Genomic DNA, 20,721 nt, shown 5'->3' on the forward strand with positions numbered 1-20,721 from the left:
AGTTTTTTTAAAGTTCAAGAAACATTTGTTATTAATTAGTTTGGGAAATAATGCGATGTATGCATATGCGGAAGACCATTTACTGAGCCTTTTCAGTCTCTAAAAAGTAACCTGAGATGAATTACAAGCGTTGAGGGGTGTATCAAATTGGCTTTTAGTGGTCCTTCCTGGGGGGGGGATCCAAGGCAAAATTTTCAAATACATTTTTTTTTTTACTATAATCAGTGTTAATCTAAGCTATTATAATAACTTGAAGCAAGTGTCCCCAACCCTATTCACACTGCACCGACCATGGTTTTATGTGTGCCTTGCTGCTGTTCCCAACCATGAAAAGAAAGTATTTAAGTTTTCAATAAAATAATTATTTAAGAATTTTTAAAGAGTAATTAATTAGCAAAATTTGTTAAAAATTACTTCTTTATAATTACAGTAAAAAAAGTCTTTAATCTGGACCTGAAAGCTGCGAACTTTCTGCGCATGCGTAAACGCATAATGCGTTTACACATGTGCATAATACATTTACGCATGCGCGTTTAATGTATAACAGACGGTATAAGCTAAGCTAAAATTATCTAATTATCTATTTCAGTTAATGTTGCAGATTGCGTTTTCCCTTAATCTTCTAATTGGATCCGGCTTATTATTTTTTGCAGACTGTTACAGCAATTTTATAAAAGTAAGCTTGAACTTTCGATTATGTCAAAAAGAATTTCTGATTCTGGAGCTGCCAAAGGATCTACAAAAGCGAAAGCATGTTTCGATGTCCATCAAACAAAAAGTGGAATTGCTGCAAAAAATGGATAAAGGCATATTCTTTGTTTCTCTAACCATTCCGAAATCTGTTTATCAATTTCACGCTGTTCTGCGGAGGGGGGGAAACGTCACGGCGCGCAATGAACTGGAAGTTGATCTTTCAGCACTATCCTTATGTTCAGGGCAGATGTTTTTATTTCGTTCGGCTTATAATTCCTTACTAAATGTAGTATTTCATCTCGATGTACTCCGTCTTTGATATGATTTAAATCAAATTCCTCATCATTATAAATATCACGAATACACATCAAATAGTTTTCTGATTGCAATTTTCTAATTTTGACTATGCGTAATGTATCCTTTATGCATGCGCGCGTTGAAAGAAATGTTTAGTAGAGTAAACAAATAAATATTAAGCTTTTTTTTTTTTTTTTTTTGTAAATTTTGATACCCTTTAGATCATAATTGCTCTTTATTTCATAAATTACGGTTTCATATTTTTAATTTTATAATTTCCGCATGCCATCTTACCAGATTTAAATTGATGATCTATAATCCGGAAAACCCGATAATCCAGAATCGGCGAAGTCCCGACAAGTCCGGATTAAAGATTTTTGACTGTATTTGTTTATAATTTTAAATACGCTTACCAGACGTCCTAATTTGATTGGGATTGTCCCAGTTTGAAGGCATGGTCCTGGCCAGTTTGTCATTTTGACCTGGTTATTTGTTAAAAATTAAATGTCATATATCATTGTTTTCAACTATGAAGATCATAAAATCAGAGTACATATCTTGACTTGCAGATGAACGTCTTGATGATTGCTTGCAAGCAGGAATATCATCATACTGTCCTAATTATAAAGCAGTGGCTTATGAAATGCAATGCCAATTATAACATTGTCTTTACAAATTACATTTTTATAAAGAAATTTTGTACTAACAAATTGTAAACCAAAGAATTTATATACTTTTGTCTGTACTATTTAGTAATAATTTATTTTATATAAGAATGCCATAAATAATTTTTATATCTTAAAATTATGTTTTTGGAATAATATTTGTGTATATTATTAACTATGTCAACCTACAAATTTACATTGAAAGAATGAATGTGCCTGCTATCCCACTGATACTACAGTGTGCTCTAAGGTACAAAAAGTGGAGAATCTTTGACTTAAATTGACTGGTATCAATGAGCTTAATGGCTTAACTCTGATAGTCTTCTCTTTAATAAATTTTAATAATAATACTTCTCTCCTTTATTTATTTTGTATATTGGAAAAATTATGAAAATCCATTGGAGTGATCCTGATAAATTTCTTTATCAATTAACTTCTTAATTTTCTTTCGTTCTTGTGCTTTCATATAAACAGTATGCATTTATTTATTTAGAGTTTGTACAGTGATAATAGACGTGCTTGATTGTGAAACTGTCCTTTTGTATTTAATAATAAATTAAATCAGAATCTTTTTCATTGTAAGACAGCATGGTGGTAAAATTTTATGAACATAAGAAATATCTTCTTAGTTTAGTGATTTGAATAAGCAAAGAATTAAAGTAAAATGATACATTTTAAGAATTTTGTGTTTAATAATAATAATACTTACTATGAAGTGAAGTGCATTGTTATAAGTGATAGTAACAGTGCAGTTGATTTAAAAATGGCCAGTTGGCAAAGATCTCCTCTTTAGGTGGGTTTTTCTGCTTATGCTTGTGTCACTGCATGCATATAGAAAAGAATCAGTTTTTTTTTATTGAAAGTATTGAATTGGCACTTGTATTCTTCATATAAGGAATTGTTTGGCAACTGTTGTCTTATAGCAGAAAAGCTTCATTAAATTACCTCTGATTCTGAACTTTCAGACTTCAAAAAAGGTGTTGGGAAGAAAAGGGGGTTAAAAAAAAGATTTTTTAAAAAAGGGGGGAAGAAGAAGGAAAAAAAAAATAATAAAACTTGAAAACATTAGTCCATATTTTAAATAAACTTCAAGATATCCTAAAGAGAGATACTAAAAATTAGAATTCTAATTATTTGGTTTTAGAAGTATTTTGCCCCTTTATTTAAAAAAATATATAATTTCAGCGCAATGATATGAAAGTTGAAATCTTGTAGAAAATCTCTTGTAGAAGACAGTAATAAAAATCTGTTCGAATTAAATTCAGAAAAATTGCCAAACATTATCAATCATGCAAATCTTTCAACTTGCTCCAAAAATAACTCTTCTTTCTACGAATCAACTCAATCAAAATAAACTCTAATACGAGCTTAAAAATAATAAATCTTTGAAATAAAATGCTAATGCATATAAATCAACAATGGCGCATTTATTCTTTCTCTTCCAATTTCTAAACATAATCAACAGTGCTCTTCAGCGATGCATTGCTGTTGTCATAAAAAAATCTTTTACTGGTCAAATAACTATTGCACATTAGACATACAGATGCTAGCATAGTACATTTATATTTATCATCCTTCCACCTTGCAATGTGAAAATTAAACTGAACTTTGCAAAAATGGAATAATAAAAAAGTTTTGAAAAGTCTTGAACTTAAACTACATATATAGGTGGTGAGGAATACCATCCAAATAACAGAATCTAAAGCACTAAAAATATGAAAAAAATATAAAATACTATCACTATGCAAAAAAATAAAAATATAATAATATAGGAAAATTAATAAGAAAAATAAAGTCCAGGTGATCTGGAATTGGAACTGTCCTTCTGGATCTGGTAACTTTCGCCAATTCTTGATTTTCTCGGGTAGAAAAATCTCTCTTTTCAGGCTTTGCAATTTGACTTACAGTGGTCATTCACCAGTAGATAGAGATTCTAAACCATTCAAAATAATTTCCCACTCTGACAGGGTTCGTAGCGGTCCTTACAAGTGCTTATAAGTTCTTATATTTGAAAATAAAATATAAAGGCCCTTATAGGTGCTTACTTTTTCTTTAAAGCCCGTATTTTTTTGTTTTTAGTTCTTATTTTTTGCTTTTAGTGCTTTTTTTTAACCCCTTTTTTTTTAATGAACGCGCATTTTCCCCCGTACCAAAGCCGAAACTAAATAAACAACTTTTCTTCCTTATAGCAACGTCAGATGGGGAATCATACTCCCAGAAATTGCTTTTCCCCCCTTTCTCTGCATTAACGTAACCTATGGTGCGCGTGAGAGTACAGACAGGTGCACGTCGTTCTATTGGTCAAAGAATTGGGAAAACGGTAGAAAATTCCGGTACATTCGGTATTCTTTTCCTCCCACCCAAATACTACACACGTTTGAATTTCTATCAAGATTTTAATAATTTGTATTCTCGTTCCGCATGGTCAGTTCATATTTGTGTTTATTATCATCGTCATGCTTTTATTATGAGTATATGCATGAATATTTATAATAATATAGTTGCAGTAACTGCTGAAGTATAGATAAACTTCCAAAAATGGGTGTGTTTTTACACAGATTAGCTTTCTAAGGAATAATATTCGGAATGGCTTAAATAAAAGGAAAGTAATCGAATAGTCAAAATATTTTTTTTTTTTTTTATTCTCCAATACATTATACAGTACGGAGGTTTGTAGTTTTCTCCCCTTTCTCCTCAAAATCTCTAATATTGAAGCAGCGGACTTTTTTTTTTTTTTTTTTTTTGTCACTGTCCAATCTTAATTGAATAGGACTAAAAGTTTTTGCGGTCTACCCAACCCAAGCGAAGATTGATTCTATTCCAGAAATTTAAGGCAGTCTGTTGAAAATTAGAATCAAAAACACCCCAGATTAGTTAAGTCTCTTTCTTTTCCTTTATTTAGTTCTTTATTCTCCGAATACCGGCAGCTGCTGATTCTGATTGCGTAATATCACATGTGGAAGAATTACGGTGCACGTATTGCGCAATACCGTTTGCGGTATTTTGCAGAGATAATTAATTTTGATGTTCAGTCTGAGATTTGTTTATGAACACTTAAAAGAGTTTTACTGTGCTTTCTAAGCAGAATATTTTTCAGTTCCGTTGGTCTATTTTTATATGATGCACATATCAAAATGTCAAAATCATTTATTTGCCCGAGAAATCTAAAGAACGGCTACAATCTCCCCCACTCCTCTTTTTCCAGTTACTATCCGGAATATTCGGCATTTTCCGAGTATGCGGGTTAATTAAGCTTTTACAGTTAAAGGATGACTGCATGAAGCAATTTCCCGTCTTCTGATTTCAGAAATGTGCCTCTTTTTTACTTAAATTACTTTGTTTGGAATATATGTTAAGGGAAAACTGTTATGCAATAAAAATTTAGAAAATGTTCAGAATTTTGATTCAAGTTAAATTATTTAAAAATTAATATGAGTGGAAAAATAAATTGTATTTATTATTAGGTGCCAAACGAATACAATTAATATGTCTTATTATTATTTATTTTCTATATTTTGAACTGAAATTTCATCATTAAATCTTGTAATATAATTTAGTTCTGCATAGTTTTGTTTTCTCTCATTGTAAACTAATTCTGTAAATTGAACTGTCATTTAAAATTTAAAAAAAAAAAAAAGTTAATTGTTTTCCATTGTTGAGGTAATGCTCATTCTCTTAATAAATATTGCATTGCTCATATTTTAAATTACCAAGTCTAATTTTTAAGGTTATGCAGTTGTGTATAATGTAATTATACAGGTGCTTATTTTTTCCTTAAAATGTGCTTGAAAAGTGCTTATAGGTGCTTATTTTTTTAACTAAAATGTGGCTACGAACCCTGTTCTGAGTTTGAATTCTGGCACATCAAGTTGTACCATCTGTTCCAGGAAATAATTTCAACATTCTACCAAGAGGCCAACATAATCTTTTTTGCTTCACTGTATACTAAAAGTATGTCTCCCTGTTTAAGATCACAGCTCTAGATTTCTTCTTTTTGATATTTTTAAAGCTCCAAGTTATTCTTGGTGAAGTCTCTTCCTAAAAGCGTTGTGCATATTCTGGATATAACACAGTCTGCATGTTGAAAACTTGGTATCAATATCATACCTGATATTAGGAACTGAATAATGAATTTCTTTAAAAAAAATTGAAGGTGTGGCTGTAAGATTTTAGTCTGCCGATATAATCATTAGAGGTGTAATATTAAGTATAGCATCACAACTGCACATAATAATATAAAAAAATATTTTCATAGTTTAGACTTCCCAAGGATTTTTGATAACATTCTTTTCAGAATACCAATCAGACGCTTCCACCAGCATCCCCACTATGGTGCGCCAACTGGTATAAACTTCTAAATAATATGCTTGTCATCCATCTATTTAGATGCATATTTGAAATTAATTAAGGCAAAAGCATTACGTGCACCAACAAAATTAGTTCCATTATCTGTATAAACCACTGAGGGTCTTCCACATCTTGAAACAAGAGTGGTGGAAAGCCTGTAAAAATGTTTCTCTTGAGTAATGAAGTTCTAGATCAATGAAATGAAACACTGCATATGCAAAAAAAAAAAAAAAAAAAAAAAAAAACAACAAATCCATGCTTTTCTTTTGTTTCTAAGAAGCAAAAGACATGCAACATCAGTTCCAGTAATTTGGGAAGTAGCAGCATCTTTCACTCGATCTGCTGGGAATGGTTTCACGCAAGAAGATTCACATTTTGGGCAGAATATCATTTACAAACAAAGCAAATCCATATAGCAGATGAAACAGTTCTGTATCCAGATGAAGTCCAATATTTTTCTCTTAGAGTATTCAAAATTTGAGAAACTCCAACATGCCCTTTTTTCTGATGTTCTTTTATTATCAAAACTCTGATGAAAGGGTGGTTTTGTGGTAAAATTTGTGGAGTTCTAAATTTAGATGGAACATCTCTTTGACATATTGTGGCTTTAGAACATAGTATACCATCTTCTACAAAAGAGTTTAGAATCTCTAGCCTTTTACTATTTTATTATTAGGCTTTTACCTTTTATTCTGCTAAAGTACCAATTTGAATAGAATGGGTAGTTACTATTGCTGTGACAATCTTTCTGTAGCTTGAGAGGCAGCTTTTATAAAAATCATAGGAATTGACAATTATGGTAGATGAAACTATCTTCCTTTTCTTTTCTTTGGCAATTTTGTCTTAAAGTGCCTTAAATTGTCTTAAAATTTATTTAAAATCATTTTTTGGCCACTCTTCTGGTGGTAAATAAAGCCTTTGGGGTCCATCCCATCAAGGAGAGCAACCTCTGCTGGACAAATTGGCTAGATTTAATATTCCTGGAACATGTCTCCAAAGTTCTTGGAGTTAATTGTCTATTTTTTTTGCTCTGTTAAGAGAAAATACTTCTCATACTTTTTTGCATTGTATCCATGCTAGTACGTGTGGAGCAATTCATAACGACAGCGATGAGGCTGTACAACTCCGACATTAGTTTCCCCCTCACCCCCGCTAACTGTGATTGGACTTGATCCAAAAAAAAAAAAAAAAAGAAGAAGAAGGAGAAACATTCTCTCCTTGTATGACTCCCTTCTCGCATTATGCAATGGACAGTAAACAACGCTTGTAATCATCGCTATATTTTTTTCTTCATATACCTAATAAATATGTTATTTTGTGTTTGCTAATACAATAATCGTGTTCCTTACCTCCGCAGCTTGGATTACACTTTATTAAGGTAAGAAAGAACTTTAATTCTGTTTTATTCATCTGCTCGTCTCGATTTAGCAAAGTTGTAACAGTAAACAAAAATGAACCACAAATACCTTCAACAAAAGATTATGAGACCGAAAATATGTTTACTTCAACTAAACACATAAAATATATCGAGATAAGCCATTAAGAATAAAAAAACAGAAAAGATACTTTACCATAAATTATCGCTGGATAATCCGAAAAAGGAAAAGCCAAGCCTGTCTTCAAAAGCGAAACAAAACTGCATAGTTGCGTACTGCACATTCGAAATACAGAAGCAGAAATGGCTACTAGCTGCGAAAATAAATATTCGATCATGAAACTAAACAATAACAACTATCAAGTATGGAAATACAAACTTGAAATGATCCTGAAAAAGGAAAATTTATGGGATTTAATAGCAGATGATACACCAAAAGAAATAAACGTCGAATGGAGAAAACGAGATGAACAAGCACAAGCTACCATTAGTTTACTCGTAGAAGACAACCAAATCGTATACATAAGAAATAAAATGACAGCCAAAGAAATATGGAATGAATTAAAGAAAATACATGAAAGAAAGAATCTTTCCAGCAAACTATACCTTCTGAGAAAGCTGTATACGTTAAAAGCAGAAAACGAATACAAACTCGAAGAACACGTCAACAAAATGCTCGAAATCGTAGACGAACTGCAAGGAATCGGTGAAGAAATAAAGGACAGTCACATTGCAGCGCTCTTACTAAGCGGCTTACCAAAAAGCTACGAAAATCTCATTGCAGCTTTAGAAGCACGCCCAGAAGAAGAACTAACGCTGGAATACATAAAAACGAAACTCATCGACAAATGCTGAGAAGAAAAGAAGTCACGCGAGCAGAAGAAACGACTGCCTTCAAAACAAATTTTAGCACAAAACTCAAGCATTTAAATCAACGAAGATGCAATTATTGCAAAAAAATAGGACACTTGGAAAAAGAGTGCAGATTCTTAAATAACCACAAAGAAAAAGATAAAAATGAAAGTAACTCATTTTTCAAGAATGAAAAGCAAACGAATAAAGGAAACTATGGAAATAAACAGAAAACGAAAGTTGCTGTAAACGAGGATGCACATGAAGATGAAAACGAAAATAGGAATCATGAGAAGACTGAGAATTACATGTTCGAAGTCACCAGAGAAAGAAAATCTCAAAACTCAAACTGGTCAGTTGACTCAGGTGCTACTTGTCATATGACCGATAACATAAACGTTTTCACCAAATTGGATAGAAGCAAAACTGAGCAGATAACAATTGCTAACGGCATGCAGATGAAGTCGGAAGGTATAGGAGAAGGATACTTATACTGTACAGACGACGAAGATAACGAAATAGAAGTGAGACTCGTAGATGTTCTGTACATTCCTGACCTAGGAGGAAGATTGATATCCGTAAGAAAAATTACAAATAAAGGATTCACAGTTGAATTTGAAGAAGATATTTGCAGAATAAAGAAGAAAAATAAAACCATAGGAATTGCTAAAGCAGAAGGAAATTTATATACTGTAGTTGAATCGCAAAGAAGAAAAGCCAAAATTGCAGCTGCAGAAAGAAGAGAAAATAGTATAGATCTTTGGCATAGAAGGCTAGGACATAGAAATTATGAAGCAATCAAGAGGCTAAAGAATGATGACCTGGCAACCGGAATAAGAATTGACGGAGAAGCCAAAAAGGAAAAAGAATGCAAATGCTGTATCAGAAGCAAAATGACTGAATTGCCGTACCCCAAGCTAAACAACTATAGAGCGAAATCAGTTCTAGACTTAATACATTCAGATATTTGTGGACCAATCGGTACGACATCACTAGGAGGAAAGAAATACTTCATAACATTCATCGACGATCATTCGAGATACACAACGATCTATCTGCTAGCTACAAAAGATGAAGCTATCTCCAAATTAAAACAATTTGTAACCATGACGAAGAACAAATTTGGAAAGAAGCCAAAAGTCTTAAGAACAGACAATGGAGGAGAATATACAATCAAAGAGAGTGAAGACTATCTAAAGGAAGAGGGAATCGAACATCAAACCTCCGTAGCATATTCACCGCAACAGAACGGTAGAGCAGAAAGAAAAAATCAATGCTTAATGGAAATGACAAGATGCCTGCTACTCGATTCAGGACTCAAAAGAGAATTTTGGGGTGAAACCGTAATGACAGCCACCTATCTACAAAACAGGCTACCATCAAGATCAGTTGAAAAAACACCGTATGAACTATGGAATCATAAGAAGCCGAATCTAAGCCATATCAGAGGTTTCAGCAGCACTACTTATTGTCGAGTTCCAAAGCAGAAAAGAAGCAAACTAGACGAAAGAGCAGAAAAAGGAATTCTTGTCTGATATGGTGATCGTACTAAAGGATATAGAATTTACATGCCACATGCAAACAACGTCGTGATCAGAAAAAGCGTAATATTCGATGAAAACAAAAAAGAAGAAATGCCTCATCAATTAAATGATCAGTACGAGGAAATAGAATGGCCTTTTAAAGAAAATAAATTGACAGAACCACGTCCATATGATATTACAGAGGAAGTAATTGAAACAGAAGAAATTCCCCCATTACCGAGAAGATCCCACAGAACGACTAAAGGAATCCCACCAAACAGATTCTCATACATGGCTAAGAATGAAGAAATCAAAGTTCCTAAAGACTGGGAAGAACTTCAAACTTTTCCTACCAAAGAGAAGGAACTGTGGTTAAAAGCTACGAAAGAAGAAATGGAAGCACTGAAGAGGAACAAAACATGCGAACTAGTCGATCTTCCAAAAGGAAAGAAAGCAATTGGAAACAAATGGACATTTAAAACAAAATCCGACGCTTCAGGAAATATTATCAGATATAAAGCTCGTTTATTAGCTAAAGGATATTGCCAAAAATTTGGGCACGACTACTACGAAACATTCGCACCAGTCGTAAAGTATACAACAATAAGGACTATTTTGGCAATAGCAGCTCAAAAGAAGATGCACGTAAATCACTTCGATGTAAAGACAGCTTTTCTATATGGAGATCTGAAAGAAAATATATATATGAAGCAACCGGAAGGCTACATCTCTGCTTCAGAAGCAAATAAAGTCTGTAAACTGAATAAAAGTATCTACGGACTAAAACAGGCAGCCAGAAACTGGAATCACAAGATAGCTGAAATCCTGCGCAAACAAGGATACGTTCAAGGAAAGGCTGATCCATGTTCCTTCACACTAATCGAGAAAAACGCAAGAACTTACATAATCGTTTAAGTTGATGACATATTAGTCACGAGCGACAAGTGTGAATCAATTCAAGAAGTTGAACGAATTCTCAAAGAATATTTCGACATTCGAAATCTTGGAGAAGTGTCTACATATCTAGAAATTGAAATCGAAAGAGAAAAAGACGGAAGCTTTAAACTTCATCAAGCTAACAAGATTAATAGTATGATCGAAAAATTCGACGGAGAGTCACCAAAGAAACTGAGCTATACACCCACGACTACGAATTTTACGAAGAACCAAAACAACCAGGATGACGTTTTTCCCGATAATCGAAAGTATAGGGAAGCAGTGGGAGCACTTTTATATTTAGCAATAGTATCAAGACCTGACATAGCAAATTCTGTTGGAATACTTAGCAGAAAAATAGAAAATCCATCAACATCAGACTGGAACGGTATCATTAAAATCATACGATATTTGAGAGCAACAATTAATTACAAATTACATCTAAAATCCAATGGTGCACCAGTCATCAAAGCTTACAGTGACGCTGATTGGGCAGGAGATACCTCTGACAGAAAATCCACATCCGGATATATATTTCAAATAGGAAACAATATGGTATCATGGGGAAGCAAGAAACAAAATTGTGTCGCCCTATCTTCGACAGAAGCCGAATACATCGCTCTAGCCTTAACATTGCAGGAGCTACAATGGATTAGACAACTGATGGGAGATTTAGGTTTCGCTCAACAGGAAGCTAACATCGTATTCGAGGATAATATATCATGCATAAATCTTTTCAGAAAAGAGAAAGGAAGCAGTTACACCAAACACATCGATGTGAAATATCACTACATATGTGATCTACAAAATGAAGGGATTGTTAAATTAATACACTGCAACAGTAAAATGATGTATGCAAACATGTTCACGATACCTTTGCCGAGACAACAGCTGAAGTTTTTATTAAAAAGGAATCTGCCTTACTTCGGACAAAACAGCTCATCGAGTGGGAGATTGTGGAGCAATTCATAACGACAGCGATGAGGCTGTACAACTCCGACATTAGTTTCCCCCTCACCCCCGCTAACTGTGATTGGACTTGATCCAAAAAAAAAAAAAAAAAAAAAAAAAAAAAGAAGGAGAAACATTCTCTCCTTGTATGATTCCTTTCTCGCATTATGCAATGGACAGTAAACAACGCTTGTAATCATCGCTATATTTTTTTCTTCATATACCTAATAAATATGTTATTTTGTGTTTGCTAATACAATGATCGTGTTCCTTACCTCCGCAGCTTGGATTACACTTTATTAAGGTAAGAACTTTAATTCTGTTTTATTCATCTGCTCGTCTCGATTTAGCGAAGTTGTAACAGTAAACAAAAATGAACCACGAATACCTTCAACAGTACGGTAGACAACTGGGTCCAGAAATAACCTTTATGTGGTGTAGAAATTGTAGTTCGTCTAGTTCTAACTGTGTTATTGTAGTCTCTTGCTTTCCACAGGGGACTTCTCTCGCACAAACGCGCAAACAGTAATTTTAATTTCAATGGGACTAAAAGCTATAGCTGAATGTACAATTTTTCTTGCATCACAGAAGAAATATGTTGTACATGTATATCGGTGTTCATCTATCATGGTATTTTCAACTTTCACAAGTAGTTTAAGCTGTTTAACTGCTTACAGAATTCAGACTCTGTTTCTGTATCAACTGCTTGATCCCAAGATAGTTTTCTTTTCTACAGGTGTTGTAGTAAAAGCTTAGAGAATAAGGTAACCAGAGAATCCAAGTGGAATTCCAAGAGGATCAAATATTTTATGAGCAGATGCTAAAATTGATCTGTTTGTTATTTTCAGGCAATAATGTTGGAAATATTTAGGTAAAGCATATTGCTTTTACATTCCTAGCAGATAGTTTGGGTTAGGAGAGTCATCTAAAGGATGAGTATATTCCCAAGCATGAAGATCAAATTTTTTCTCACACATTATATCAGTAGCAACTTGTGTAAACTGAAGAAGTTCCTCAACTACTGATGTTAGTTAAACAGTTATCAATATAAAAGCTATTTTTTAGGTGTTCTATAATTTTTGAAGGATACTTGTAATTTTCTTTACCCGTTCGAGTTAAAATTTATTCGAAATGACAATGAATCACTGAAAATGCCAAAACAACTCTTCATTGTCAGAAGTACTTTAGTAATCTATCAGATCTGTATCACAAAAGCCGTAGATAATCTCTGTCTCTAGGAAAAAGCCTTACGAATACCAGATGTAACTCCAATTTGCTACATGGGAAAGCTATAAAGAATTTCAGGAATTAATTTGATGAGATTCATTCCTTTTTCAATACTGTCATTTAGACCAGGTGCTCCTTTTTTGCTTCGCTGAAGCACTGAAAACAGCTCAAATTTTTGTAGTTTCAATTTTCTTTTATGTACATGCCTATGAGGTAAATGATAGCATAGTAATTCAGTATCATTAGCTGTGATCTCTTCTATTATTTACTCTTGTTCTCAGTCTTTTAGTATTTCTCCTTAAGCTTCATATATGTTGTCCAGTTTTAGTCATTTGACTGTATTATTTAATCTCTTAGTATCTAAATCAAAATTATTTTCCAAGGGTATATGGTTCTTGAGCCATGGTAAGTTTACTTGAAAGTGACCTTCCTTATTTACTCTGTGTTTAAAAAATGTTTTCTTGCAGCTTCATGCAACTCTAATTGATTTTTCTTTTTACAAGGTTCTAAAATCCCTATCAAATCAAGAGACCATAAGTTGTTATTAACGCTTCCTTATTCAACGTTGATGTCATTAATAATGTTGAGTTATTCAAGATATCTGAAATGCTATTTTTACCCATTAATAGTTCAACCTAATTTCATCTCTATTGTCACAAGTCTCAAAGCTAGAAGTCAGAAGTTTTCTGTCATTAACTTACTTGCTATATTAGTCCCTATTAAGATTTCAATAGGACCAGAATTTTTATCATTAAGACTAATACCATTTTTAACTAATTAATTTATCCATTCTTCAGTAGTGACTAGATGAAGAGTACCACAAATAACATTAAATATGCCTTGAAATTGGAAAGGGATCTTCCATCAGTTTTGAATATAAGTGCAGCGAAGATATCGTGCTTAGTTATATCTATAAAAGTTCTGCCAAATAGTGAGTGAGTGACACAGGTTTTTCTTTATTACCTTTTTCAAAATGCATTTCTGCTGCAGTGTTCTGTAAAATATATGATCATTGGGAAATAGAGTCTATTATAGTCTGTGCTTGACTTTTATAACCATGCTTTCCTAGAGTTACCATTAAATTTTGAAATAGAACATTTGGGAATTTTGAAAAATAGGCCAATGTTTCATGTTTATATGAAATTTGACTGCTGTCTTCAGATACTTTGATGCTTAGCATCAGTGTGGATATTTCTACATATGGGTTTGTAATGTTTTTTCCACAAACAATACATAACACTTTTTTTTTTTTTTCCATTTAGCTATCCTATGACCCTGATCTAAGCAAAAGAAATAACTCTGACTATTCTGTACAATGTTTCGCCTGTCTTTTACTGCCATTTATTTTAGCTTTATAGTAGTCGCATAATTTTTGAAAACCTGAACAAAATATACGATTTTCTTTTGTAGCTGAAATCAAAGAATATTCTGATGGAATTTGGGAAAATTTACTATGACCTTCTAAAATCAATACCTTTTGATAATAGTTATAAATGTTAGATGGCTGATTTGTCCCAAAACATTTACTGGTTATAGACACTCGCTTTTCTCACTCTGTTTCATGGAATGGAGTAAAAATAAAAGTAACCCATCTAAATCCATTCGGTAGGAGGAATCTCTATCCATTTTGGTCATCGTCTCTCTCATCTGTTTCAAATTCTTTGTGCTTTAGATTAGGAACTTTGAACCTTTGCCATGCATGAAGAGTTTCATTGGGTAATGATGACTCTCTCAATAAATACAGCATTATGGCGTACTTATTTCTTGCAATGGCAAAAATTCTTAAAGCACAAAGTTTTTATTCCTAACTGTCATATAATTTTCTCAAAGAGAACTTTTTATTTTAATTTTTCTCTAAGACTAAAGAAAATAAATCTCTGATATATGTTTTTATTTGAAGGTCTTCATCATAATATGTTTGTAATTGCACACTTTTATCTGAAGATCTTTATCATAATGTGTTTGTAATTGCTCTAAAGCTTTACTGTAATTTTGACCGCCTGGGGGGAATTAAATAACTGTTCAGCAGATGATCCTCCATCCATTGACTGCAATAAATATCCAAGTTTCTTATGATCATCTAAACTTGGATCACTATCAGTCTCCTTAAACTGCCCCAAAACCCTAACCTAACCTAACCTAACGTGAATTTCTTAATGTTACTGTCGAAAAACTGAAGCTTTAATTTAGGATAACAAAGAAGGGTGTTTTTCGAAATGTCATTAATGGGAATAGCAGATTATGATCTTTATTAACTAAAAGGCCTGAAAGCATTCTAATACTTTCCATTTATCAATATAAGTTCCAGCCTCATCAAATTATTTATGACATCTTCATTTTCCTCAGAACTGAATAATTCATTTCTAACTTATCCCCTCACAGTCTAGCATCTGCTTTACTTTTCTCTTCCAACGATTAATTTCAAAAGCTTTTCATCCTTCACTAAGTTTAACTTCAACTTTTTTTATAATCATTTAACACTTTAGTAAATAATATTCTAAACTGAGTTTGCTTAGGTTTCAAAGCATACATTATAAGCAAAACTAAATAAAGCAAATATAATTTGCTCACAAGTTATCGTCCTGTCGTGCAAAGCCAGATGTTCCAAAAAGGACTCTAATTTCAGTGAATCAGCTCACAAATCAAAATAAACTGCAATAAGATTTTTAAAACAATAAAACTCTGAAATAAAACACTAATGAGTGTAAATCAAAGATGGCACGTTTGTTCTCTTTCTTCTGAGTTTGCCCATTAGGAATAATTATAATTCATTCATCAGTAAGTAAAAATAAAAATTGTAAGCTATGTTAGAACGTAAAATAGTTAAGAGCTTATTTCAATAAGGGCCCCATTGCTGAAATATTTCTAAGATGTCTAAAACTTGGTTGATCTGTATTTTCATCAAATAAATTTAAATAAATAAACAAAGATGTTTGAATACTTCTTGATATTTTTGATTTTGTCTTTCAGTTTATGATAGCTAGTGGGTGCATTTTCAAAATTTGAGCTGGTTTCTAAGTGCAAGATTTCATTTCATATCGAGATTAAGATCAGTTTACCTTGACATACACAGCATGACTAAGTTCTGAGTTCTTTTATATATAGCTTCTTTGTGCCTGGTCTGCTTTCTGTTTGATATTAGACCATAAAGTCTAAGTGAGGATAATTTTTTCCTTCAAATGAAAAGAACCTCTTTTTTTTTTAACATGCAAGTTCTAATTTTTATTGAAATTGTTGCAATAAAGGGAGTTTGACCATTTATTAAAATATGGTACAGCATTTAACAGATTTTATTGATACAATCTATTAATCCTTTTAAACTCAATCGTCATTCTGAATGAGCTGTTGTTTTAACATTTTATTGAAAAATGCTTTTGAGTGTTATGAATGGTGATACGTACACTATATTTTTACAATGCTGTAACTATATTTTCGTTATGCTTTCTGCATTGCAGAATTTTAAACACTCTAGGTTGATGACAAAATTTTTATGCAATATAAAAGAATTATATTAACCAGTAGTACCATTTCATTCAGTCTTGCTAACTGATTAGCAAGTATATTGAATTTGTATCAAGTATGGTTTTCCTGTATTCCACTTGCTAAGAAAATATGCTTAAGGAATTGCTTAGAAATATTGATTTGCAAACTTATTTATATAATTAACGTGGTTTCTTTTGGCAGTAACTTATGTGAAAGTGTTTTATAGTAGTCAAATTTAGATTTATAATATTAATAGAATTTCTAAATCCATCATGTAATATTAATTGTATTTGCAAAAAATAATAGTAGCAGCTGTTAGATTGATATGATTTCTGAAGCCTGGTATTTTTATTCTCAATTGCTATCCTATCCCATGTACTCAGAACGATGTGAGAGGATAGTGCTGCAGGTACTTGAACTAGCACTGATCTGTCAAACCACCATGCATTGATGATATAGATTCATTGATATTTATTGCAGATTTTCATTGTATTATTTGCAATTTTTTCATTGAATACTTGTGAAAATCTTTTTGACCCTACAGTCATGTTAAGTGTTCTAGGACTTGCCAGCATTCTAGATTTGTAGGTTGGTTTCTTGGCTTTACAGTGCATTTTCCCCTGCATTCTCATACACTTACTTTGTAATTAATATTTTTTAAATACCTCATTTTTATTTCTACTTATTTCTTGAAGATTAAAACTTTCATAAAAACCTTTTTCTTTCATTATTTCTCTTTCTTTTTCTTTAAACATTCATTTTAGGATTGGCTCCATGATGATGTTTTAAAGGATTTGTCTATTTTGTTTATGTACTTGTTTATATCTCGTCCGTAATTTTTTTTGCTTACAATTTTTCTCATTTTCATATTAATGTGCTTTCTTTGTTTCATTATTTTCTTGTTTATCCCAACAGTTGAATAACCTGTTTATAGAAACAGTAAATATAAGCTTTGCTTATTTTTTAAGCCACATATTTTGCTTTTTGATCAGTTATTGGAGCATTAACACATCCTTCTTCTTTCTTTTCTTTTTTTTTTTTCTTTTTCTTTCTTTCTTTCTTTCTTTTTTTTTTTTAATAGATAGTAGTGAACTAGAAGTTAAAAGCTGAATCAACTTCTTTCACTGTTCTAGTCTGCATTCTTTTATATTTCAAATTTTCAAGCATATAACAAAATGCTAATTAGTGGTTAAAATAACTGATATTTCAGCTCTTCGTACAGACAAATTTATTTCTGTATTCCCAAAACATTATGCAACTTTACTTTAACCTCAATCACATGTAATGGCTGGCAGATAGCCCTAGTTTGCTTTGTCATAACTAAACCCAAACCACATTAATGGCATCAACAACTATATTTCTGTTTCACTGAGAGATCAGTGAAAATGTATGGACCCCTTATTAGTTAATTACTGTTTAATACTGTTTTCATAACAGCTGTTTTTCTTTGCTTTACTTCCCTTAAATGCTGTAATTTTATGCTGCAAGATTTTAGGATATTAACAAATGGAACAATTAAATAAATCCATTCTATGATTATTTTTTGACCTTGTTCGTATGTGGCATACTTTTAAGTTGTGATAATGAAGGTTATTGCTGATTGTGCTGACTGACTTCTGAGACTTGTGAGCATTTATTTTTTAATAAATTTATAAAAGTGATTTCTGAATATCATAAGCTGGAAATAAACTGTTTATTTTTAGCCTGTATCTTTGTGCTCAAAAGTTCCTAAAAATATTTATATATTGTTTGTGTTTGTATATTATGGTACAGTACAAAGTCCGAGATCCGGGATCATCAAGACTTGGAGCATCAGTTTAAATCTAATAATATTATGTGCTGAAATTATTAAAAAAAAATCCTCATTGATATTTCTTTAAGAAGGTGTTATTTTGTGTAAAGAAAAAACATTTTTTTTTTTTAATTGGCAGCACATGAAACTAAAATGTGACTCAAAACCGAAATGGCAATATTTTCTGGATTTAAAATCATGCACTAATGTTTGTGAGAAAAGCAACACCATGAAAAGAATTCTCAGAAATGAATGATACTTATACCTTATATTACTGATAGTGGTACAAATAAACGATCAAATTTACAAGGCAAAAAAAAAAAAAAAAAAAGAACATCGGAAGTCGTTACTTTGTGTGTCTGCCACGTTGTGCAATGAAGACTTTGCACGTTGTGGCATTGATTCATACAAGGTTCTGAATGTAATCTTGGGGAATGGCATTTCATATGGCTTCAACTTGATGCCAAAGTTCAGTCTTAGCGTGTGCCCCACCAGCTGTATGAGCAAGTTGCCGACTGATGAAATACCAGACATGCTTAATAGTGACAGCCCATTGATCCTATCCAAGGAATAAGCAGGCCATGAAAGAAGCGAAACCTGTTATGTCCTAAAGAAGGCTTGTGCAGTCTGAAGAAAATGCGCATGGGCATTATCATGTTGAAATACAACACCCGGAATGTGTCAAAGAATGGGAGGACCTTTGGCTGCACAACTTCCCGTATGTAGCGATCAGTGTTCAGGTTCCCCACAATCTGCACTAGGTGGGATTGAGAATTATCCCCACGGCATGGTCCGGGTGTTTGTGCAGTATGACGCTGGATAACACAGTGTGGAAGCAGACATTCCCCTCTATAATGTTTGATGCATACTTTTCCATCATTGTACTCCAGATTGTAGTAAGATTCATTGGAGAAAACAACTTGTTGCCACAGGGCATGCCGTGCACTGTGTTGCCATGTCCCTTGAAGTCGGAGGTATCTGTGATTCAGTGACGGGAATCCTGCATAGAGGAACCCTTGCAATCAGTTCATTCTGCAGCAGACGGCGATGAACCATGGAGCTAGACAACACCTGTAGCTGTGCTCCAGTGTTGTGCTAACACATGAGAAAATGCTGTACAATCCATCACAGCCATGCAGATGAGGTCTCTTTTGTCAGATGCTGTTGTACTATTGCATGTCCCACTGTCACGATTTTGCCTTGTTTGGTTCTCCTCTGCCCATTTCTTCCAAACATTCATCACTGTTGTAGCATTACACCCTATCGGCTGCGATTGCTCGATATGAAAGTCCACCCCCTTGCATACTGGGAATGGAGCCTCTTTCAAACTCTGTTAGTTGTTGGTATGGTAGCCCGCTGTTGATGAGGCATATTGGCCACTAATTGAACGTTCACCACAGACAGAGGATGAGAAATAGATTTCAGTGCAAGTTTACAGTCCTTTATGTAGCTGGAACAAGTGGCCGGTTCTCATTTTACATATGTGGACTCACTTTGTAAGTCTAATCATTAGCATGTTTTACCTCACTTTATATTTCCTATAAATTTGGTTCAGTTTCCATAATACTTTCATGGTGTTGCAGTATTCACAAACATTAGTGTACTACAATATTAGCCATTCTGTTAAATGATTGATGTTTGTGACATTGCCATTGCAACATAAGACTTTAGTCATGTCCTCATTTATTAATTGGATGAAGAGATAACTAATCCATTAATTGGAAAATTTCACTTTTTCTTACGATACTTGAAAAACCGCTTGATTTGTGGTTCTTATCATCATCATCATGCAATTTGGTAGCTGGCTATAAATTACACCAAGCATTTAAAAAAATAGCTGCAAATTCTCTCATGGTCTTGCCATGCCCCGCCCATCATATTTTATGTTAAAATGCTTCTAGAACTCTTGGATAGTCTTACTTCAACATCAGTTTTTAAAAAGCTGCTTTGTATCTGCATTTCAGTGGGGATAAAATTCTGATTGGCTGATTGACAGATGTACAGTTTTGGGGAAAGAGTAAAACAGATGTTATCATTTACTAAAACCATAATTTTGATAAGATTAATTATAGATGTAACAAAAAAAATTAATTATAGATGTAAGCTGCTTCAAATCAGAAAGTTAAGGAAAGAACGTAATTTTCAATGTTAAACTTATTGTTTAGGCAGGTTAGGTACCAGACATTTTCCTGCCCAGTGCAATATCTGCAACTTGTTAGTTCTGGGGCTCCTAAAATCTGCCATACAGTCTGGCTGCATAGGTTACACTAACTGTAACACAGACCCTGCATTTAAATCAGATAGAAAAATGCTTATTCCTCAACCATTCAAGAGCTGAAAGTTTCGTCGGGGTTACCATCAATCAATGTATAGTCATTGGCCTTGACATCTTCTGTAGCCCGCAAGTGCTTGAAAGTTACATATCACAGTTAGTATGGAGAAAAATGATTTTTAAGGCACACCTGCTTTTTCTCGATTCCTATGCTTTGTAAGAGGGGAAAGAAATGTTTTTAGTGGTCCTTATGTTATATCATTCTATCCTGACTGAATGTCCGAATTTCAGACTTTGTACTGTATTTG

The 20,721-nt window shown here is 33.0% G+C and overlaps 1 protein-coding gene across 1 annotated transcript in view; it reads left to right on the forward strand.

Moving 5' to 3' along the window:
* Positions 1-20,721, forward strand: part of LOC118186182 (peroxisomal trans-2-enoyl-CoA reductase-like) — a 96,222-nt gene that overhangs the window by 11,787 nt on the left and 63,714 nt on the right. The window lies entirely within an intron of this gene.

This window comes from Stegodyphus dumicola, chromosome X2 (genome assembly GCF_044657685.1).
Source record: "Stegodyphus dumicola isolate Sdum_Otavi_A_Nest chromosome X2, ASM4465768v1".
NCBI classification, from domain to species: Eukaryota; Metazoa; Arthropoda; class Arachnida; order Araneae; family Eresidae; genus Stegodyphus; species Stegodyphus dumicola.